Here is a 25,132-nt window from a genome sequence, read left to right as displayed (position 1 = left end):
TTTAATTGTGGGAATTTTTCTGATGCTATGGAGTGATGCTGTGCTCTCGCTGTCGTTCGTAACGTTCGTAAATTACGAACAAAAATGAAAATTTACGAAAAAAAATACATGCCCGATCGGCCAAAATTTTGAAGCCTGATTTTCGGTCAAGATTATGAATTCCGGGGAAATACTGTCATATCTCATCTTTCAAAAACTACTCTGCCATATATCGGCGCATCGAGAATGGTAATAGCTTTGGACTTTGACCTGTGCTAACATGAGCATGCGCGAAAAGGTTTCAAGATCTCCGGGTCGTGTACTCAGATACTGGTGTGCCATGCATTACGGTAGTTTCGAGATACCCAAACACTCACATGCTGTCAACTTTCCGAATGGACGGTTGAAGCGGATCGAGGGAAGCGGGCAGTTACAAATGCTTCAGATAGATAGTATCCTCAGCTGGGAAAGAAAGTTGGGCATAAATACGGCACCTGATATGAAAAAATTGGAAACAATGAAACCGCCGAGAAGAGATCAAGACAGTCAGCCGGAAAGACAGTCAAACTGCAGTCCGGACCGCGCATGGTTAAATGATGTACCATACCGCAAAGTGTTTGTCTGTGCATGGAGGAGGTGGAAACGAGCCGGAAATCTTAGCCGGAAATCTTAGTTGTCATAGATTGGTCATTTGACGATCTGCAGATTGATTTTTTTTTCAGTGAACTTGCCAATTTTAATAGGTTTCCTTCAAAATATTTTACAAGAAGCTGTCTCAGCAAATGTTATGAATACTGATAGTTTTCTTAGATGATCCAAAGACAATGCTGTGCTCAGTCCCAAGACGAAAACGTTTATCCAGACAAAAAATATATATAAATGACGATCATCTGCAGCGTTTTAAAAGTATAACTGTCTCTAAGAAATCATTAGCAGGATCACCAGTCTCAGTTTGCGTACTTAAATTTGCTGTTAGAATGAGACAAAATTTGTGCGAAACCACAGACTGCCAAATGTTCTGATCAGTGGTTGTTTTAAAAGAATTTTAGAGATGAACATGGCATAATGACTGCAGCTACCAAGAGGTACCACCTAACACCTATGGATGACATGCATACTTTCAAAGTAACAGAGCTTTCCAAATATGAAAAACTGGGCAGAGATTTTCTAGCATCTAAAACTTGTGCAAACACTGATAATATTAATGACCACTTCATATATTAATATATCTGTACAAATACAATACTGGAGTGCATGCATGGTGTGAAAATAAATTTGCTGGTGTAAGAAGAGTAGATGTTATCGTTAATTTTTCCACCTCTATAGCTTATCCAGTTTGTGTAGAGATAGTTGTAATAAATTCAGTTGAATATTTGTTTTTATATTTTGTCAGAGCTCTAAATATTTGATATGTCCACCAAAAATAGAGGTTGAAAACGTAACATGAAAATTACCAGTGAAACATGCACTGCTCCTGGATATACATGAACGGGTATTTGATTTAATAATTTGAGTTAGAATGCATGAATATACCTAGATTAGAGTATCATCTTCGTAGATTTCAGCATAACTTGCCAAAGGCGATTTTTTTACGCATGAAAATCATGTTATGTGCGTCACTCATGGTGTCCTTTTTGTTACGAACATAACAACAGCATTTTATTACAACTACTAGCCTAGAAATAATTTTTCAAATCAGGATTCAAAAATTAGATGATATGCACTTAGGATATTTACATCAGTTTATAGTATTTTACCACTTGCCGAAATGAATGAGTTTGAACGGCTTTAATTTCAATGAAAGCCATGGTGTCCGTTTTGTGACGAACGTAACTCTTGACGTCCAACCCTATTTAGCAGGTACGCTTCGGCAAGCTTGATCTAATTTTAGAAACACCAACCAAAGACGCAACATTCTGACGTCACGGTATTAGGCCTACTACACTGTACTTGATTTGCGGGAAATATTTGCGCTGTCTACGGTGTCCTCAAGTTCATTCGCGTGTAGCGTACGTTACACTGAAATTTGCTGCCCATTCGAGTGGAGGAAATACGCGTTTGTTGGATATTTTCCAACATCGTACCACACTAAAAGGTAAGATGAAATATTCAAGTACAGTAACTGAAATTATTTCTTTCATGTTTTTGAGTCAGTGGACCGCATTTTTTGAATGTTTTACAGGGTGGTATGGCCGGGCAGTAAATCATAGGTTCACAGACATGTAGTCTCCGTGACGAACGATGCGAATTTCTAGGAAACAGTCAGTGGTCCCGTAAGATTGATCAATAATGGGGAGGATTTTCTTGCTCGAATGTTTGCTCTTTCATCATATCTTATTTTCTTCTGCCTTCCCTTATTTTTTGAAAATTTCGGTATGTCAATACGCTCGTAATTTGGACTCCAGAATTTGTAAACAAAGGCGACCCGGCAGTAGTGTCTGTCATGACGAGCGTTGCGAATTTCTAGAAAATGATGCCACTTGCCAACCAAATTTACTCACTCTGCATTTTTTTCATGTTTGAATCGTAGGACTTTGATCAGACCCATCATTTGTTTTAGTTTGGCAATTGCTTCGAAAAATACAAATGTTTCATGTACGCTCGTAATTGGGACTCCAATATTCGTAAAAAAACTTTGCTTCCGTTGTGACGTACGTCGTGATTTTATATTAAAAATGTCAGTAATACACGCATAAATTGATTTGTCGTGAAGTACTTTTTAAATTTTTATCTCGTCTTTGTTATAACTTATTTTGAGATGTGGGCTTCTATGCAGGTTCGAATTTCATGCAATTCCGTATGTTCGTAATTTGGACATCAACATTTGTCAAAAAAAATGGCTTCAACCATGACGAACGTTTAGATTTCTTGAAAATGGCTCTCATACCTACAAAACTAACTAATACAGGGGTATTTTTTACTATTTTTGATGTGTACTCTGTCAGAAACTGGGCATTTTGTATTTTGGAGGAGTTCGTTTGGTAATATCGGCAGCTGTGCACGCTCGTAGTGTGGACTCCAAACTTTGTAAGCAAACGTGACCTCGATCTAGTCTTGTCATGACGAACGTTACGAATTTCCTTAAAACGACCTATAGATTTTATTGAATTTGATTACGTTGCAGTATTTTAAAGCTCGAGTCTTGCCCTTTCATTCGACTGACTGTTTATCATTTTTGTGTTCGTTTTAGAAAAAAATACGTAGTTATGTACCCGTTCGTAAATTGGACACATGCAAGTGTAAAACAAAATGGCGTCCACTATGACGTACGTAGCGATAAAGTTTCTCGGAAACTCGGCGATAAGGAGACCCATTTGGTGATTGATACTGGAGCTTTTGTTCTGAAATAATTGTTTAGTCGAAAGTACAAATCTGATTGAGATGGGGAGTTCGTCTTGTAAATATTAGTAGTTCTGTAGAAGGTCGTGACTTTGAAGTTGGACTCTACAATTTGTAAACACGTGACCATGCTACCTTGACGAGTGTAGTAGAAAATGACAACAAATTCACCAAATCATACTTACGTACACTGCTGGGTTTTCATGTTTTGAATATATCCTCTCATATCACTCATTTATTTATTGTTTTTATTTTCATTTTGAAAAAAAAATCCATAATAATGTAAACTTGAAATTTGGATTTAAGCATTTGTAAAAAAATGTCTTCATCGAGATAATGATTTAGTACACAGCGTTGTACTCTGTAATAAGTCTTCGTGGTTATTGAAATAACAATGTTTCCTTATGCTGGTAATTTCAGAATAATTCAGAAATAATTGTTCAGGATTTAAATCATGTATGCAAAGAGACAACACCAACCTGAAGGATAAAATAACATTGATAGATAGATTGACAGACATAGATTCACTCATTCACATACTCATAGGACAGTAGATTTTTATGTAACTGCAGCGTCAGTGACATTTTTCTCACAATAATACTGAAATGGACTGATATTTGTTTTCAGAATGGAATTTTGGAACTTGCAGCGGTGACCCTGCTCAGCCCCAACACTTGAAATTAAACCAAAAAATGTGGCAAAGACACCAGCTGAAAGGCAAAGAGAATACCGAGCAAGGTTAAAATCTAATCCTAAAAGTAGCACCTTTATTTTGTTTGTAACAGTGTAATTCAAACCATAAATGTACAGATTTGTGGGAAGGTTCATGACTTCCCAGGAGTTAAATGCTACGGTTGACTTCTCAATTTCTCAATTACCACATGCTTCCTAAACTCCCTTGTAGGCACCACTAACCAGAATGAACATAATGTCAACAGTGGTGAACCCACTCTCCCTATGGAGAAACTGGAACAGGTTTGTGTCAAATGATGTTTTGCAAAGGTTGGCTGCCATGGCGCCTGTTGTTTTGTGCTTGGAAGGCAGATCGATCCTTCTACCAGTATTTGCTCCTACGTTACATAAACCAACCAGGAGACCATTGAAGTAAATTTTGTTAAATCAAATCTGGTTAATATTTTGCGAAATGAGTTTGGAGTGTTACACAGACAGACCAAGTAAGATGCTTTTGGAAGAATCTTTGAAATGCTCAGATAATTACTTGGGATGCATGTCAGTTTGCTGAGGTTGAATATTGCGTACTGATAAAAATTGGCTGTGATGTATCTATCTGGCAACTATTTTCTTGGTAAAGCTTGCAAGTAAAATACTCTGCTTGAGAGACTTTTGATGAGCAAAATTCATATACAAATGGCAAGATGATCACTCTTATTTTGGCAGTGTTAACATTAGTAATACTTCATTTCATTTTCAGGTCATACAGCTGTTCCAGTTTTATGCTGTATACTACAGCAAAACCTACTATATTGGAAAGCCGACAGCCATTCAAGATGGGCTCTTTGTATTCACATTTCTTCACAAGATGGGAGCAAGGGAGTTCGTTTGGCCAAATCGAGAGGACACTGATAATATCAGCAGGGACAGAATTTTTGGGGGACCAATCCCCCTCATTGGTCAGGGATTAAAATTTCAGATTCAAAGACAAACTTTGAATGAACTCCAATGTCAATATAAGAAACTAAAAAAACAGCTGAAGTAGGGTAAATTGATGACGTTTGATGATATTTATGGAACATTCATTTGACAATGGTGTGATATGAAACTTCTTGTTGTGATTGTCTCTATATTTGAAGTATTTCTTGAGAGTATTAACATGTTTGTTCCTGCCCTCCGCAGGGGGTTTTGTTAATTAATTTGTATATATTGGAAATTAATGTAAAGTTGTGTTTGCTCGATTCTGCTTGCAGAGGATGTTTTAATTCACTTCACAGCAAATTGCTGTGCTTGTGTTTTGTATGGTAATTTGGTCTGTCCCGGGTACAGATGAACCCAATCTTGAGCTGAGAGCACCACACACACAAACAGGGCATGTAATCCTGTAATTTTGATGAATTTAATGTAGATAAAATATAATTTGAACATTTGTTTAGAAAGTATGTGTTTGACCCCAGTTGTAGACAAAATACGAGTTTTAAAGGACTTTGGTGTCCTATGTGTGTACGTAACAAATGTCTAAAAGTTGTTATTTCTCAAATATCTCTAATTTTTGAACAGTGACTTAATGTTCCTCTTGAAACATACCAATGCCATGCATTAGATGCAGCTTGTTGTAGAGTTCATAGTTCTATGAAAATGCTTTGCTGACATTATGTTCCATGTCAGTGTTACGTACGTCACGGTGTCTTGATATGTCACCGAAGTTTACTATTTGAAATTTTTCAAAAAATGTGACATTTTTGCAGTTGACTCTTAAATGTTCCAGTAAGTGTTCTGAGATCTGTTTTCTACAAAATGAGTACTATTATTGATGATCTGGACTGGGAATGGACACCATGTTACATACATAACGTTTTTTGTGTATTGTGATTTATGCCAGACAACTCAGTTATGAACCGGACAGTTATCTCCCTTTCTTCAGTTTATTGTAGAAGGATATACAGAGGTCAAAATAAAGTGTTGTTCATTGAAATTACATGTGTTTCATTTTACTGCTTCGTTGTTACACTTTTTGTTGCAGTAAAGGGAGTTACACTTTGTGTCACAATATACTTGAAAATGTTATGTTGTGTAATAAAGATCGATTAATTGAATAACATTCATGGGCCGGTTGACCAAAATGACACACTTTATTGAAACAAGGAAGAAGTTTCAATGTTACAAGCACTCATGACCCATGATGTACTGTGTTATTTAATGGATCTTTTCAAAATGTGTATTAAAATATGAGTGTTCATTGTCAAAAAAACTAAAAAGGAATTTTTCACTTTCCTTTGTCTATAATGAAATCATTCATCTATACCCTTAACATCATTTATTGAGTACCAGAAGTGCTTGTTGAAAATGGGCTGGCTCAGCATTACATAATTTGTGCTTACTAATTTATTTTGAACCAAATTCGTAAATTTACTAACAATTTCGAAAGGCCAGGGAGAGCACAGTGATGTGTGTATTGCATAATTAACATAAATTTTTTATGCACCTTGTTATGCAAATTAGCCGACCCCGTTTCAGAAATTTCTGGGGAGAACACAGACAGTGCTCACACCATTACCGTGAACTTCAAACCTTAAAGATTTTTTCATGAAAACATACTTTTCATGATACCTCTTTTCATTTCCAACTTGCTAAAAATTTCACAAAGTCTCAGTGGTGTCTCACCTTTAACACTGTTGATAAACCGTATTTCAAAACAGCCTTCTCTGGGGATGTCAACACGTTTCCTCAGCCTTGTCTGTAAATAATATGAAAAAGTTCATGGGGTAATCAAATACTCTGAAAACTTGAAATTGAGAGCTGGGTTCTTGCAAACATGTTTCTAAAGTGAGATACAATATGTAATTGTTACATTGTCTTTGAAAAAATGATACAGTTTGCATCTACAGGGAGACAAATGAAATTTGAACCCCAACATAGATTAAAACACTGTCATCATGTATAATAGCTGTGGACTCAAATAGCTCTGGTTGATCCAACACATGTCTTGCACATGTGGTTGATAAGAAAATTGGATCCACAAACTTCCAGAGCTACACTGATGTACATCATTTATAACTGACAATTTATGACTACAACACATAGTTTCGTGAAAACAGGTTCTTTTTTCATTGAATTTGCTTGGAACTCTCTGTAAAAATATATGGAACAATCATGTACAATATGATACTCGGGCAATATTAGTAAGATTGAGGTAAACATTACGTAACCATACATACAACAATTGCAATACTAGTAACTCCGAATTCAACTTTTTTTTCAAATTTAAAGTACAACATATCAATGATTTCGATGCGACACTTACACCCTTCTCCTTCCTGTAGTAGGCATTTCAGTCACGTGACCGTACAGTGGCGACACGCACTGCACGGTAAAGCTGAGACGAATCCAACCGTTGTAAACATCGGTTTAAGTGCCCCGCAAGCTTAATTCTGAGGTAAAAACACCACTAAATAAACAACAAATATATCATCATACTATATCTTAAAGTGGTTGGGTTGGGAATGCTCGAGTAATGTGAAAAACGGAAGGCGAAAACAGCCGTGTATGTGTCTTTTCGGCATCGCGCAGCACTTCCGGGTTGTATTCAATTACGTCACTGGCCGTGGAGATTCGATCTCGCCGTTTCGCGGGGTTTCTTTTCTCATGGTCACGTGGTATCGAGGTTTTAACGGCATATTTGCATAGCTTATCTCTAGAGCTTTCGAACGGTACATGACCCGGCCTCGACGTACCAAATTGCAGTATCCTACAATAGGTAAGCCACATGCCGCCTTACTTTTCACAAAATTTGAGCCGATTCGGACCAAAGGTCGCCGCTGTAAATAAAATTTGATGTTTTTTGAACAACGTCATTGAGTTTTTTCCTTGAAATAAATGTGCATTTAGTCCGGGTTCGGATTTGAACTTCGCGGGTAGAGAGCGAAAGCCAACATCCGGGCATTTCTTTACATTTCCAATATGGCGGCGCCCATTGAAATCCAAAGAGGCAGCTTTGTTTACATTTAGTTTGAGCCAAAACACGCCTTGTAAATTGTACTTGACGTTGTGAATTTATTCTGTATTTATTTCAATTCATTTTGTGACTGTTTGCTATTTAAAAAATCAGTCAACAGTTTTTATTTTTAGCTTGAAGTTATAATTTCTTACTGTTTATTGTTTATGTGCAGGTTGTTTTTCCTGCAGTGATGGAGTTAGAATAATCATTTATAAATTGTAATTTTTTTTAAACATGCAGACATTGCATGTACCATTATATGGCCATTTGATGAGTATTTTTTTGTTTTTGTTTTTAATTTTCAGTTGCTTTTGAATGAATGAAAAGAGTGGTTATTCAAGTTGACCGTGAATTACATGGAATTGACAGCTTCAGCATGGGAAGTGCATTCTCCATCATTTTGATAACCTTCCTTGAATTGTTCATTGACTTAGCAATGAAATAAAAAGTACACAGTTGTTTTAATACTTTATTTATTGTGTTTGTTGGTTTTCTACATTTGCATGAGTTGTTGTGTTTGTTGTTGTTGTTGTTTCTAAAGATGATTTAGACAACATGTTAGGTAAAGTTCTTCTCAAAATGGTTGCCCTGCAATGTAGTCTTTCCTGTTTTCGTACAGTTGACAATGGAGTCTGATAGTTTAAGCAACCAGGCTGTGTATGACATTTTCTGCGATTTGAAGAAGCAGCATGTCCCACTTGTTGTAAACTTGAAGAAAACCCTCTGTGAAAGATCACCAAAATTTCTTGATAGCACAGCACATGAGCGGTCACTCCTGAAAAAGGTGGAAAGATTAGTAGATAAAGTTAGCAGAATGAAAAGAAATAAACAACATGATGAACTCTTCAAACTTATGGAAATGCCATTCGACGTACCAATGAGTAAAACAAATGAGGAGAGGATGAAAGAGAGTGCAGTAACAGAAAAAGAACTTAAAATAACTGAGCAATTGATAGATGAAAGACGAGAGAAAAAGGAGCTTAAGCGATCTTTGCAGGAGATGGAGGGTGAGGTAGAGCAACAGCATACATTTATTATCGCACTGGAGGAAAGATACCGTCATACACTTGAAACTGTTGCAACAGTATCAACCCAAATACACGAATTAATGCAAAGTGAAGGAAGTGTCAATATGCAGCAGCATATGGCACACCTTCAGGAAGAAAAAGAGGAAAGTCAGAGAGAATTAGAAACTTTGAAACAGAAGTTAAGTGACGCTAAAAAGAAACTAAGCAGCACAAAAACCAGAAATCTTGTAAAAAAAATAAAATCAAGAGACCAGAAAGTAGAGAAACTTCAAACCGAGAAATGTGTGGCTCAGATGCATGCTGATGAAAAAGAGGTCCAACTACAGAAATTAAAGGAAGAACTTGAAAAGTTACAAGAGCAAGTATTAGACTTGACAGAAAAGAATAAGAACCTAAAACAAAATCGCAGGGCTTTGCAGAAAAAACTGAGCTACGCTCGTAAACCAAGAGTGAACATAGAAGACAGCTATGAGAATGAAATAGAGCAGCTGAGGAAAAAGGTGACAGAACTGACCAATGAAAATAATGAACTTGAAAAAGTGGTGGTCCTCCTAGAGTCCCCAGAGGTGTCCACATTCCAGGATGGTAGATACACTGATGAAGTTAGGGAAGTTATTATGGAGCTAATGAGTTATAACGTCAGTATGAATAAGGTGAACAGTGTCATACGCACTGTGCTGAAAAAGCTGGCAAATAAAGATGTCGGCAGACTACCATCAAATGGATTAAAGTCACAACTGCTCGTGGAGGCAAGGCACTTAGCACAAATCCAAGTGTCAGAGGCTATGTTGGAGCATGGAACTACAGGTAATTAAACACACTTGTAAATAATAATGATGTAAATTTGCAAGAACCATCAAGACACCTTGCCTGAAATACCATTGTCTCAGAGTTTGACAATGATTAATCCCTGAAAAAAATTGACTTCCTCACAAGATTTCATTCCAATAGCGACAGTAATGATATGGCCAACACTGATTACTGTGTAATCTTCAGTGCATCAAATCGTTGGGGCATAATGAGTAATTTACCTTGTAAGATTATCTTACAAGGTAAATTACTCATTATGCCCCAACTATTTCTTTGATGCAAAGATTACACAGTAATCAGTGATGGCCATATCGAGGCTGTCACTATTGATATGTATATTCTCAATCATTTGGACCGGATTTCAATCAACAAAAAAGATACTAAATTCAACATTATTCATCTGTGTGTGCAAAATTTATATGTGAAATTCATGATGACCCTCTCTGTATTCAGGTTTAACTGGTAACTGTCTCCATGGTGATGGTACGTCGAAGTTCCATAAACATTACCAGAATTTCCAAGTTACCCTCTTGAATGGCAAAACAATGACAGTTTCCCTCCAGGAACTTGGCGCAGGTGACACCACTGCAATCACTGAGGCGTTCAGCTACAGTATTGATCAACTCGCCGATGTTGCCAGCAATAGTGGAGAAATGAAAGAGCTTGTTGCAGCCCAACTAATCGCAAGCATAAAAAATACCATGAGTGACATGGGACCAACCAACCCGACCTTCAACGTTCAACTTGAAAAGTTGCGGAAAGATGTCTTGCCAAAAGTCTTTGAAAAGTGGGATGAGTTTTCTAAGGAAACCAAGGATTCAATTTGCAACATGGGGCATTTCTGGTGTAAAATGCATCTGGTAGTAAATTTTGGAAGCGAAGCGGACAAAGGGTTGAAAAACTTCGAAAGGATTGCATTTCAATCGCACAAACCAGTATATGCCTTCACTACCTCCGAATCTGGGACTGTCCGCTTAATCCGAACGGCTTGTAAAGCCTTTCATCATCATGGCAGCGATGAAGCTGGTGTGGCAGGCTACATGAAATCATACTTACTTGGTAAAGGGGACGCTCTGCAGCTCGCTAGTTTTCGTGGCAATCGGATCAATATTGTTTTTTACAATGCCGGTGCATTATATTACCATAGGCGTCATGTCACCCAGTTCCTAGATCAGTGGCCGAATCCAAACAACCTCCTGTGTGCAGTGATGGAAGATATCCAACAGAAGCCACACGTTGCAGGATTGAGAGCTTTAGGCCTCATCGACAAAATCATCACAGGACCGTTCTGGAGACTGTGTGAGGCCAAAGCAAGCATCCTGGACCTTAACACCCACCTTCTCCAGATGCAACTCACCCTGCAAAGATGGGCAAAGGATGCCACCTCGCTCCTGGAAGGAGAGTGCCTGTTTCCAGATGTTGAAATTCATAAGGACAAGATCTACGATGAACTTTTAAGAGACACCGGTGACCCAGAGCTTGACTGCTTGACGCAGCAAGCTCTAGAAATTGTCATGCACTCCATACTGCTTGTTCTGGAACGGCAGGCCGCTGATCAGCTGCCAGGCGGGAAGTACTACACACCTTCAAAAGCTACTCAGGAGCAGGCAGCAAATGTTCCGACTACCAACCTCTTGTCCGAACGCGACTTTGCAGTGCTTGATATGTTAGTGCGTCAAAAGCCTGCTGCTACAGTTATGGCTTTTGAGGCACTAACAATGTGGATGCATAATGGTACATCACAATGGTTGGCTGAGAAGACGACAGAAGAAAAATCAGTGTTACTGAAGGAAGCCAGAGAATGTGCTACAAGAGTACGGGATACATTTAAAGAACGACAAGCCCTATTGAAGGAAAAGAAGATGGAAAATTTAACCAAGAAGCAAAAGAAACAGGAAGACACAAGAATACGGCAGCATACTAAGAAGATCAAAATAACAAATAAAATTACACTGAAAGGGAAAGTGTGGACCACTCCAGGTGAGGTTGAACATGAGCTTCAGTTACTGGATATGACAGAACGAAGGGAAGCCGTAATAGACCAGCTCAACTTTCAGCACCATGTTTTAGGAGCAGCAGGACCAAGGCAGTTGTTCAACCAGAGTAAGACCATACACGGCAAGCGAGTGCTTATTCCTCTGGAACAGCTGACAACCAATCTAAAAGAAATCCTCATCCTCAATCCAGTTGATAAAACCACCGATGAAACACCACAAAATACCATCCATAGGAATCCAGAGGAGAGACACTCACTGGTTGAACAGGAGAAAGAAAAACTGGCAAAGAAACTACGAGAAGCCCGAGAAAGGCGCAACATTCAGCAGCAAAACAGCTTCTCCCAAATATGAAGAAAATCCGGACAGTTTGGTCACAAAAAAGTGAAACACAAATGTATTGAAGAGGGTCAGGATGCTATGTGGTTTGATGGAACAGTGACAGGCATAGTTAAGAGAAACCATTCAAAGCCAGCACAGACCAAATTCTCCATCGTATATGCAGAGGACGCCTCTGAAGAATGGACCTTTCCTTTGCTTGTAGACCTTAAGAACGGGGACTTACTTATTCTCGATTAAGAGTCAAAGAGAACTGACATCATAAAGTGTGGTTTAGCCATTGAGCGTCATAGAGCAAAACACTGTTTATTTCAAATACTTACCTGATGAAACCTATGTGCAAAAGTATAAATGTAAGTTTACGGTACTCTTAGTGTGAATGCAGACCTCATGCAGTAATATAAATATTACACTTACCTTTGTAAATATCCCTGGGGAAAGCTGTTGACAAAAAATAAGGATTTGAATATCAATTTACTCATAAAGTACAATGATTGCTGGAAGTCAAACTTAAAATTAATCACAAGTAATTCACAATATGTCACCATTGTAATGCTTCTGAAAAATGAATGAAAATGTATGTATAAATCTCAAGGTCAATCCATCAATCTTTCAAACATTGCATAAAAAACATGGTCCTCAATGTCAAACTGTAACTAAACAAAATGCTGTGAACAGTATTTTCCTTTTTCTCTCTGTAAACACAGCATTTTAATAAGTACTTACCTCGTGTAATCTGTAGGGAGAAATATTAGTTTCTCTTACTGTTAAAGGGACAAAGCCAGCCATTTTTCATGAATTTTGTTTGATACTAGACGTTATTCATATTGTTTGACATGTCGAAAGATAATGAATGGGTGACCATGCATATATTCGACCTCGGTTTTTAGACATGATACATGAAACCAACGCGAGAAAGAATAAATGGTCATGATCATTTATTCATTCTCATGAAGGTTTCATTTGTCTAAAATGGAGGTCGAATATATGCATGGTCACCCATTCATTATCTTTCAACATGTCAAGCAATATAAATAGTGTCTCGTATCAAACAAAATTCATGAAAAATGGCCAACTCTGTCCCTTTAAAGCACTGTATGTGCAGTTACGTTAATTTAAAACTTACCTTAGTGAACTGTTTCATCAAAACCTGTTGAGAAAAATGTACATTTGAGTCATTGTCAGTGTGAGCTGAAAGATGAATTTTCAATTGATTACTAACCACAATGAAATATCGCCATAGCAACGCAACTCTAATAGGAATGACACATTTCAACATGAATGAATTTGATACATTTTAGAGTGATTTCGTGTTAAAACTGATTTATTTTATTGTAATCTACTAAAACAAAGTAAAATATGATTCTTCAATGTAATTTGTTTGGTTTCCATGGTAACACATAATTTTCTGTTTCAAATGCCCTCTGATGATTCAAGGGATTATTAGGGTTCATAAATGTAAGCTGTACGGAATTTCTAATGCTGAACTATGTGATAATAAGTCACTGGAATTGAGTTACGTGAATATTATCGCCAAACAAATGCAACAATGTTACATCACCATGGTAACGCATTCGCGAAAAATATTTTTCATATCAGTAAAATATTGAGCTTGAAAAATTGCACATGTGTTGAAAATTTCAACTTATATATGTGAAAACTAAGAAAGTTACATACCTTTTTATTTGTATTTTGATGTCTTTACAGGTGAAAACGGTGCCATATACCTTGCCCTGCTTATCATATGATTAATCTATATTAATTGTCTGAAATCTAATACCACACCTTAGAAACTGAAATTGCAATAACTCCGGAAGTAATTCATCAATCTTTTCCAAACAAAAAGCATTTTGCTTCCTACATTCTGTAGAATTCATTTATGCTAGATATATGCAGGAAAAAGAGACTTTAAAAATTGACCTGAAATGCCTACCTGTAGCAACAATTGTACCATTTGTTGTTTTTACATTTTGTTTACTATAGGTGATTTTCTATGAGGTTTTTACATTATTTAAATCGTCTGTCGTTGTTCGCGAAAAATAGCACAGTCTGTACTGCATCTCTGATCTCTGTATTCAACGTGCCCTTTCACATATTGGTTAAACTTTACGCCACAGAATTAACTTATTTTCTTTACCGCGAACATCCGGGAACTTGCGGTTTGTCACGTCATTTTTGCGTCACACTGCCGTGAGCACAAAATATTGAAGTGTGGATTTTTCAACCTTTACACCAGTATTCAAAGTTTCAACATTATGTCAATGATAAACACTAAGTTCTGTCCTTTGTCACATAATTTCTGCATTGTTCCCTGTCCTGTATAGTCAAATCCCAATTCACCTCACTCGCGTGCGTGAGGTGCAAGTGACGTCACTCCGCGGTCAAGAATATGTTCCTTCCAGCATGGATGTACAAAATAGACATCCATGCTTCCAGCAAGGAGGTTTACAATGTAACCGTTCGTAAATATAAGTTCAGCTAACTTTCATAAGACTGTTTTTTCTTTTTTTGTTTGTTTTCTTTCGTACCTGATGCACTATGATCCGATAGCTGCCATTTGAACCGTATAACTTCTGCAAAGTTCCATGTACGTGTTGACGACATGTTGAGCATACAATACTACATGTACTTTGATGTGGTGGTGAGGCCCGGGAAATGAGCGACGTACTTCACGGCACTCCGCGCCGTTTTCTGGTACAGACGCCCAATGGCATGGGCCCAGCCGCTGTGTGCTGACAAACACCATTGAACGGTTTGGGTACCACTGGCACAGACGTAGACACAGCGACCGAGGCATGGCCTACGAATCTACACTTTCACATGTTTCACGCATGCGGTCATTTTAACGCTGCATTGTGGGTAATAAATAAAGGTCACGGGGTCAATCGTCCCAAACTCCGCGCAGCACAACAGATGACTCCGGCGTTTACGCAAATGCAGAGCCGCTCCTGATTTCGCATAATTGTTTATATTTGCTGAAATAAACCACAGTAGACGACTAACGACTAACGATTATATTTATTTTGTGTGGTTTGTTGCAAAAAAAAAAAACGTCAGTGGACAACAGAGAGTCCAAGCTGACTGTATTTTGGTAGTAGTATAAGTAGACCATTTCTTTCTCAACCAGTACATATACATAGGCCTACCGCTAGAAATCACCCAATGAAAGTTTGGTGTCACAGCAATCATAGCAAGTTTTCCTTTAATTTGTCGTTTTCTTCTCAAAATTGGTAGCCCAATAAAGTGAAAGACTGACATTTTCACAGGCTAGCAATAGGCTGCACACAAGTACGTCCGTCCACAGCTCAAATTTCAAGAAGTTGAACGGGTATGTTTTGTGGAATTCACCCCAAATGACTTTAACTTGCGCGTTCTGTGGCTCATGTACAACGAACAAAATGATTTTGTACAATTTGAGTCGTCATCCTTTGAGTCTAAACATGTTCACAAGAACATTCATGAATGCAACTTGAGCTAGACACTTACCTTCACAGATAATTTAGAAAACATTTCTGCAGGTGCAGCAATCAAAGCGGGTAAATCACTGACAATTCTGTACTACTGGAGATTCCTCAACCCTATGGAAGCTGATGTGGTAGATGCACAGTTGATTTTCTGAGAACTGTGAACATATTAAGAAATTTGACGGTGACAATAAAATGCATCGGGACCGCGGTCATTTATGATTTAGCGCAGCACATTGATCAACATTTCGCGGGTCGCAGGGTCGAATTGTGGTCAAATTTGCGGGTCAGTTTGCTGGTCGCTATAAGCAAGTTTTCAGTTGATAATGAACATATTATAAACAATAATTATCTTTGCGTCAGGTTATGAAGAACAGGTATAGGGTCTATAACTCACCAGAGAACCACAGACAGGCGAAATGCAGTCATGTTCAAAGTGACTCGCAACGAACAAACAACCTTTGAAAATTGTTACAAAGTAGCGACACTGCGACACTCATGTTACACGCTGTCACTACTGCGAGCAGCTTGCGAGTGACGGCCTGCAAACTCGGCTATATTTTTCTTCGACACGAAGTCTCTGCCTGTTTCACTGATTACTATCATGTAATAGTGTATATGAACGGGTTTTTTTCTGGGACTATTTGAATTATAAAATGGAAGTTGTAAGGAGATCTGAGTCAATTTGGTCATTCAATAAATAGTTCTCTAACAGCAAATTAATGAATAACAAAAAAAAATGCATGAAACATGGTTAAAATGTAATATAACGCACAATTCTTGTAATAATCTCCCTTGAAGTCGATAAATTAAATACGATATATATAGAAAATTGTTAGCGATTTTGTTTGCATCAAAACTTAGTTTTTGTTGTTCTCGTCGATCAAATCTGTCGCCAGCTCTGATATGTCCACCCATTAGGCAGGAATAAACATCTATTTCATCTTATTAATTAATCTATTGTTTCCATCCACAGAACCAAATGTAAAATAAACAAATAAAACATCCACTATGTTCAACACATTCAACATCCACTATGTTCTCTAAATGTTATAACTATAATATATGCCCTTAGTATATGACGTTTTGGTGTTTTGACATTATGTATATTTTATTTAATAAACAACTCACAGGGCCCTGGCAACATGAAAACTACTTCGAATCCAAAATTGTAGCCCACAGTGACTTTAGAAATCTGAAAACTAGTCACACAGTAGTGTCCTGCACTGGCAGACAGCCATCCTCATCACATCCTACAACTATATCTGGACAGCCACAGTGCTAGTGAGCTTTGACCCGCAACCAGCAGTGACAGACAACCCTAAACCCGCAAACTAGTTATCGAACGTTGAGCAGTGGTTTGCAAGATTGTAAGGTTAACTAAACCACACTCGATAACTTCAAAATATCATAAATTTTTAGAGGGTCGCACATGATTTGTATAAAAAAGTCAAACAGTACAAATTTGTATTTCAATATCCATTCGGCAGCAGACAGACATGTTCATATTAGAATTTATCAATCATCTAACGATGAAGGCATACTAGCGCGAACTTGCACTATTTTTCACCCCACAAAAATGTATAAATTGATAATAAAACTAGTTTTCACCACATAGCATTTATTACTGTAAATTTACAAACGTTGTGCACCATTAACAGTTCACATGGCAGGTAAATCTTCTAATTACATGGATTGAGACATTTACAGTCACTGTGTGGTTAACAAAGGTATTTTCAATGAAAGAAAAATGCAACCACAAAATAGTGCAAGTTCGCGCTAGTATGTCTTTACATAAATTGTTTTTGTTGAACAATAGCATCATAGTTCTATCTAGAGCTGTCAATTTTGATCTGACGTGGCCGGGGCATATACATATATGAGCTCACAATCCAGATATTTTAGCATTGAAATTGTACACATATGGTTTGCTTTAGATTAGAAAAAAGTCAAGGGTCATCTGTTTTTTAGTCAAGTGAAGACAGTGTCGATGCAATAATATCCTTGTTGAAAACTTTTCTGGTGATGAAGTTAAACAATATCTTAAAGAGCGGTGTTGAGTTTTTGAACCAAGTTGGAGATTATAAACTTACTTGGGGTGTATTAATTTATTTATTTATTTATTTTTATTTAGACGACCTTTACCACCACAAATGTACCAGCAAGTCCAATGACATTCTTCTTTCTTTAATACCAACAAGTTGCCCTACTTCTAATTTGTGTGTAACAGCCTTGCTCCTGTTTTGAACGAGTCATGCGCCAGCGAAAATGGAGATTTTGTTATGTTGGTAAAATTGAATTCATTCACAGGTCTACAAGATATAAACATCTCAAAACTTCATTCACTCTTTCACATTATACCTAATACAAATGAGTTGGACAGAATGAAACATAAACGTGTCATAAAACTAACCTGTTAGAGGTTTGATGATGGTTGTCCCAGCCAGAAAAATACAATCCCAGCTGGAAAGTGTCTGAAGCCAAACCAGACGGGCTGTCTGCAATTTATGCAAATCAGTCAGCAAAAAGAGAACTGGCTAAATTTGCTAACTTTGTAGCCAAATTGCATGTTGCCCCAGCCACACACTAGCTAACCAGCCAGCCAATCAGATTGAATACACTCGTCATGTACAATATTTCATCACATGGGGGCGATCAACCGTGTGTATCCTCTCTGGCCAAAATTCTGGCTGAAAATACACACGGTGTGTATTGAAACCCGTAGATACCTCGCCATTGTGAATCCGGCTGAAAACGAAAATATCACCTATTTATAACTCTAGGAGTGCGATTCTGGTGGATTTCTATTGTGGCTCCAGGTGTATGCACCACCGTTGAAAAAGGTTCCACCAACAAGTGAAAGTATAACATAGGTGGAGCCACCTCTCATAAACGTTTCAGAACATACATACATACATACATACATACATACATACATACATACATACATACATACATACATACAAATACATCTGCCGGGGCTCGAACCAGTGCCTTTAGCATGTGATACACCTGTACTCCACGAGAACAAGTTGCAGAGGATGGAATATGCCATATGAAGTTTGGGATGGAAATGCTAGCGCGGACTGATTGAATTATACTCTTTTTAACTTAGTCAATGCCGCAATTACAAATCGTGTGTGTCTTGTGTTTGGTGATTTTGACGTAGTCACTTTTCTGGTATATCACACGTTGTTCATCCTTGCCAATTATTTATACCTTTTCGACATGATACAGCAACTCTGTAGGTTTCAGTTGACGTGATGCGACCATATGTTTAAGGTAGAAAGAGCAATACAAAACCCCCCTTACAGTGACCATTGCATGCTAAAATATACAGGTTCATGTAAGCAAAAGCGTCACATTGCTTGATCATTGCTGTACCCCAGTGCTGTTTGTAGAGATGCTAGAGGTCTGTAGCATGTAACGCTGTGCGCGCTTGAGTTTAACACGGTATACAATTCTGTATATACAAACCGTCGCATACCTTACATGCAAGTGTTTAGGTCATTCAAATTTTATGCCGCATACTATTGAATCAGGGATCATATCACGTGATGTCAAGCGTGACACATTGTGGTTGTGGCAATCTTGTTTGCTTCACTTAAATTGGGGTTGTTATGGAGAGTGACGTAAGAGGTGAACCTCCGAAAATAAAGGCTAAAGCATACTTACCATTTTTTGTTTGTCTAATTCGATAGAAGTCAAAGGTTGCATTAGCCAAGTCATGTGGCTGGTTTCTCTGTGTGTGTCTGAGAGAGAGAGAGAGAGAGAGAGAGAGAGAGAGAGAGAGAGAGAGAAAGAGAGAGAGATGGAAAGTAGTTCCCAGGGCCATATGCATTAATGAATTTTATAGCAGTAAATATCAGGTAAAATTCCATTGACTACGACACAGTAATGCATTGGTATTGGAAAGCCTGATTGTAAATACGATCAGTTTCAGGTTACCTACTTGAAAACATAAAACTATCGACAGTCTTAAGGAGCAGACACTAATCTTTGGGGGTATTTATAGGAAGATGAACTTATTTTCTCTTACCTTGAATACTCCTCTTTCTCTTCACAACGCGAATAATCACCACGATTATCAAAATGATATTGCCTCGTGCCAAAACCAGAATAATTATAACGATTGTGTGTGCAAATGAGCGAATTATTACCTTGACACTGTTCAATGCTTCTCAGTACAATTGGATATTTATCAGATCAACGTCTGTAGCAAGTTTCATCAAATTTAACGCTGTAATTTTGGAGTAATATCACTAATTACAAAGTTCATTAAATATGCAAATGAACCCTTAATTAACTTCACACAAGTAAATTCTCTACACCACAATTAGATATCTGTCGGATCAGTATCTGCAGCAGATTTCATCACATTTGGTGAAGTTATTTTTGAGTTATATCACTAATTACAAAACTTCATAAAATATGCAAATGACCTATTTGTTAACTTGACACTGCAAAATGCTTCTCAGTACAATTAGATATTTATCAAAACAAAATCTGTACCCAATTTCAAAGACTTGGTGCCGTACTTTAGAGTTATATACCTAATTACAAAGTTCATTAAATATGCAAATGAACCCTTATTTAATTTCACACTACTGAATGCTTTACACTACAGTTAGATATCAGTCGGATCAGTACCTGCAGCAGATTTCATTACATTTGGTGAAGTTATATTGGAGTTATATGACTAATTACAAAACTTCATAAAATATGCAAATGACCTATTTATTAACTTGACACTGTGCAATGCTTCAAAGTATAATTAGATATGTATCACATCAATATTTGTTGCAAGTATCATCAAGTTTGGTGCAGGAATTTCAGAGTTATCTCACTAATAACAAAAAATCATTATATATGCAAATGAGAAGGTAATTGACATGACACTCACAGCAGCATCATAATGTTCTGAGATTGTCATCTGTGAAATGTTTCATGAAATTTTGTGCAGTATTTCTTTGATATATTTCTACTGTCATTACCGTCTCCATAGGGAAACCATTGTACGGAAAAAAACGATATTGCATAACTTCATTAATATGCAAGCCACACTAACCAAAATCTAATCAGTTCTTGCAAGTAGCATATGGAACCTGTGTACCAAATCTGACTTGAATCCGTTCAGGCGTTTTTGAGTTATCGTGTAAACAGACAGACAGACACACACACACACACACGGACAGACAGACAGACATCGCTATGACAATAGCCCACGTGTACACACGTGAGCTAAAAACAGTATCCTCGATTAGAGTCCATATTTAATGGGGCAAGTGTCATGACGCACTGAAAAAAAAATTCTCATTCATCCACTTAGAAAGTTGACGTGACGTGTATTATAGCCAAGTCATTACCTTGTCTTGTTTTATTACCGATGTCTTCACATCTGCAAGAGAACATAAATAAACCTCTAACATAGATTAATTAAAGAGACACATATGAGTGTATTTGTGTCTCGGTCTGAGAAATAACAAAAAATAACGATTCGCCTCGGTTCATTAATCAATCAGAGGGGTCGCAGTCAGAATAATTGTAACACGTTTGGTCGGTTATTGAACCACCTTTTAAAGGATGGGGATTTGACCGTGCGGTTTTGACTGTGGTGTCTTCGCTAGGTGACTGGGTGCCGTACGTTATGAGTTCGAATCCAATCGAAAGTCGAACGAATTCATTACATTTGGAGTAATTATAGTATTGAAATAAGCATTAGAACATGTGGAAATGATAAGATATGTGGTGGTTTAATCAGTACAATAATTGGGTATTCTAATTGTAAATTGAGAACATAACACGCTACAGGAATAGCTGCCATCCTCTGAAACCATCATCGTCGCAGTCGCTTAATTGTCGTTTGAATCTAAAGAGAGAGGGCGCGAGCAAGATACATTCAAATCTTAACAAGATTACCGCAAATGACATATGTACAGCATTTTGAGATTACGAAGCTCTTTATAATTTTTTCCACAAACCAAACATATCGGTAAGGACCTGCAAACAAATCTTAAAAAGTTTGATTGAGAGTTATTACATTACAGAACGTGACAAGAAGGCAACACAATAGCATCAAGAGCACACGGTACTAGCTGCTAATGTCATGAAAACAGCAAAAAAAGTGTGGATAGTAATTCAAGAAAGAAAATTGGAACAAATAGAAAAATGAAGTTTACCAGTGTTTTAATAATCACACTTTAACCATTGCAGCTTTAGTTAGTGTACATGAAATTATAGATTAAAAGCCTTGGTATTTAACATGAATCTACTGAGCAACAATAATCTTCATTGTATAGTGTGCAGAGAAGTCAGACAGATATTCGGACTCTCAAATTTCTACAATTCTTTTCTGATATACCACTTATGGGGGTTTCATTTTAGAGATCTTGGAAAAAGAAAAAGTTTAACCGTTTTTAGTTTTTCGAAAATCCGAAATTTTACTTTTCCCCATAGAGTAAGCTCACTGATGGCAGCAATTTTGAATTTCAAATATTACAAAGTTTTAGGCACTTTGTTTCGCCAATTCCAAACTTTGCACCATGACCCCTGATTTTAATCGTTGATTTGGTGAGCGCATGGTTGAAACTTTCATTGGGGAAAGTTTGAGGGACAGTTTAAGTCTTTTACTTTCGAGTTACATACTACCAAAAGTAATTTTCTACTATCTTGATTAATACACATAATGACGTCATTTGTTTTGTATCTGTCGAACATGCAAAGCAACGACACTGTGTAATATAGGTGTACTGACAAAGAATTATGTGGAATTCAAGATATATAGAAGGCCAAATTTCGTGATTTTTTTTTTGAGGCTGTGGTCGTTTCCCGTCATGGATTTATTATTTGTACTTTATTTCCTGCATATGCCAACAAACAATGAAGTAAAATCGAGTTATGAAAGAACAGCGTGGTGTGTATCATCGTACATTGAATCGAACAGGCAGCGAGATCCGATCATTAAGAAACAGTTCCATTGGAAGACAAATCGTCTTTATGTGTAGTTTATAACAACGTGAAATAACAGTATACATTAAATTGAGAGCGAGCGACACGGACACGTGAGGTTTTTGCCTACTTTAGCATTCCATGATCACACTCGGTCTGATACGATGGCGTAAATGCAGAAGTCAAAATTCAAAATGCAAAATGCAAAATTCAATACTTGAAAACGAAGCTTCGCAGGTGGTCGGATAATTATGATGACTAGTTTTCCATAATTGGTATGAGTTTTAAATCAAAGATTGCCTCCTTATTTCATAATTTCGATATCCAGCATTTGTTTGTGATCTTGGCTGTGAAACGTATTACTCTGGCGACCAAATAATTACAGCGGCATGGTTGAGTTTGTGATGATATGACAACAAACGCACAGGTTTGTTGTGTGTTTTATTTGATAGCCCATAATTGGTAAAATACTTCCTTATAGTCAATATTGCAATCTTCGCAGAATACAAGTGATAGGGATATAGTAAGCCTTCGTAACCGTAACAGAAAAAAGTGTTATTTTTCCAGTTGACCATTTTGACCTAATACTGTATATGAAAACCAAGTGTTCAGGGAACTAAGGTTTCATGGAACTTGTTATTAAACTAGTAATATTATATGACAAGTAAATTATACTGCCTCATTCTTCTAATCCCTGCTAAATGGTGAGTGTTCGATAATTAAACGTCAACTCAAATGATGCAAGCAGCAAAAATTTATGAAAAAAAATAAGAGTTCGAAAGTTAGTTTAACAGTTCACGCAACTTGCATCTTTTTTGCAAAAAAAAAAAACAAACAAAAGAATATTAAATGGTTAAGCCCTGTATATTTTTTTACTTGGGTCATAACATTTTAACGAAGAAATGTTTACACACCATGCCAGTCAAATATCTTCTTTCTTGTGATCCCTATGTCGTGTATCTGGCCCTGAAGTCAGGAGGTCTCTTCCTAGCTCCGTCCTGAACTTGACTTGCAAGTTGCCAGTGCAGTACATGAAGTTGGTGCAGTTATGAAGTAAAACTGCCTGGGTATTTATATTCTAAAGGACCGAGGTGTAAGTCAACACCACAATGGAAAAAGAAGAAAATGAGACTTCCTGTTCCACAACAAATTTCGCTATTTGATTTATTCCAAGCATAGTGGACAGCGATGTCTTTGCATCTCCTTACTTGTTTCATGTGAGCAATGCGTAGGTGCTGGATTTCTAGCCAATTCGTGTTTAGTTCTCTACCATCATTAAACACAATCTTAAACAACAATCACGAGAAGAAATTTGACGATATTTTTGTATTGCTCCTTCGATTTTGACATAAAATTCGGTTGGCCATAAAGTCCCACGGATTGTTCCCTGAATATAAGGTTTACATATACAATGTTAGGAAAAATGGTCAAATGGAAAAATACCACTATTTTCCTCGAGGGTTACGGTGCCTTGCTATGTCCCTGTCACTTGTATTCCGAGAAAATCGTAATATTGACTATAAGGAAGTATTTTACCCATTATGAGCAACCAAAAACCATTTGAGTTTGTTATTCTAATATCACAACTCATCTATGCCACTGTAATTATTTGGTCGTTTCACGTTTACGTTTCACTGCCAAGATCACAAACAAATGCTTGAGATCGAAACTATGAAACTAGGAAGCAATCTTAGATGAAGAACTCAAAACCCTTATGAAAGACTTGCCATCATAATTATTCGACCAAGATTGCGTCTGAGAAGCCTCGTTTTCAAGTATTGAATTTAGCATTTTGCATTTGCATTTGAATTTTGCATTTTGAATTTTTAATTTTGCATTTCGCATTTAGAAGAGGTCTCTCGGCCATCGAATCACTATATTGTTTCAGTTCACTGTCTCTCTTTTCAACAAAAGCAGGGATCATCCAGAATCGCGCTTAATTTATTTTGGGTTAAAAAATGTCATTCGATGTCGCAAGCTTCACTGTCGTCAGGACGAGAAGACGTTTTGGAATCTTGCGCTGTTTTGTTAACAGATGGAACCTTTACCGGTAGCAGAGTGCGTAGTAAAAGGACTTGAAGTAGTCTAGAAATGAACGCTTGTCCGTAATTGGATAAAATGTGGTTATGGACAGTACATGAGTACGTGATTATTTCGACTATTTCTTTGGAAGGCGTTCATATATTTCTTGACGTGAACGTGCTCAGACCATTACCTAAAACATTATTGCATAAATATAGGGGCTCTTCTCCCATAGCGTTACACAGGAAACGTGGCTCGGGATTGTGTTAATTATTTTAGTACCCCAAAACTTATATCCCGTTTATAGTTTTTGTAAATCTTGTAAAATGCTCCGTTGTTTGGTTATTTAAACCTTATTAATATGGAATTTTATGCCGCTCTTAACACATGTACATGAATTTAACACTTCAGTTTCTTGTTTTGAGTCAACTTTATGCTGTTGGAAAGTTAATTAATTTATCTGTGCATTTTTTTAATTGTAGTGGCGACATAAACAAAGCCACTAAATTAATATAAACACAATTGTGGTACTTTTATTTA

General features: G+C 37.2%; 1 protein-coding gene and 1 long non-coding RNA gene across 2 annotated transcripts in view; one reads left to right on the top strand and one right to left on the bottom strand.

Moving 5' to 3' along the window:
* Positions 1–15,055, bottom strand: part of LOC139128536 (uncharacterized) — a 28,982-nt gene extending 13,927 nt beyond the window's left edge. Inside the window, exons 1-2 of the mRNA XM_070694301.1 lie at positions 14,687–15,055; positions 6,655–6,727 (exon numbers count right to left, since the gene is read on the bottom strand). The gene's annotated coding sequence lies outside the window, so the exon portion shown is untranslated. The remainder of the gene's footprint in view (positions 1–6,654; positions 6,728–14,686) is intronic.
* LOC139128525 (uncharacterized) lies at positions 2,109–5,968 on the top strand. Its single transcript, XR_011551328.1, has 2 exons — positions 2,109–4,293; positions 4,751–5,968. It is a non-coding gene; the product is annotated as an uncharacterized lncRNA (long non-coding RNA).
* Positions 15,056–25,132: the final 10,077 nt, after the last annotated feature.

The sequence above is a fragment of the Ptychodera flava genome, unplaced genomic scaffold (assembly GCF_041260155.1).
Source record: "Ptychodera flava strain L36383 unplaced genomic scaffold, AS_Pfla_20210202 Scaffold_58__1_contigs__length_828623_pilon, whole genome shotgun sequence".
In the NCBI taxonomy this organism is placed as follows: domain Eukaryota; kingdom Metazoa; phylum Hemichordata; class Enteropneusta; family Ptychoderidae; genus Ptychodera; species Ptychodera flava.
Note: the sequence above shows the minus strand (reverse complement) of the source record. Positions and strands in the feature narration are given on the sequence as shown.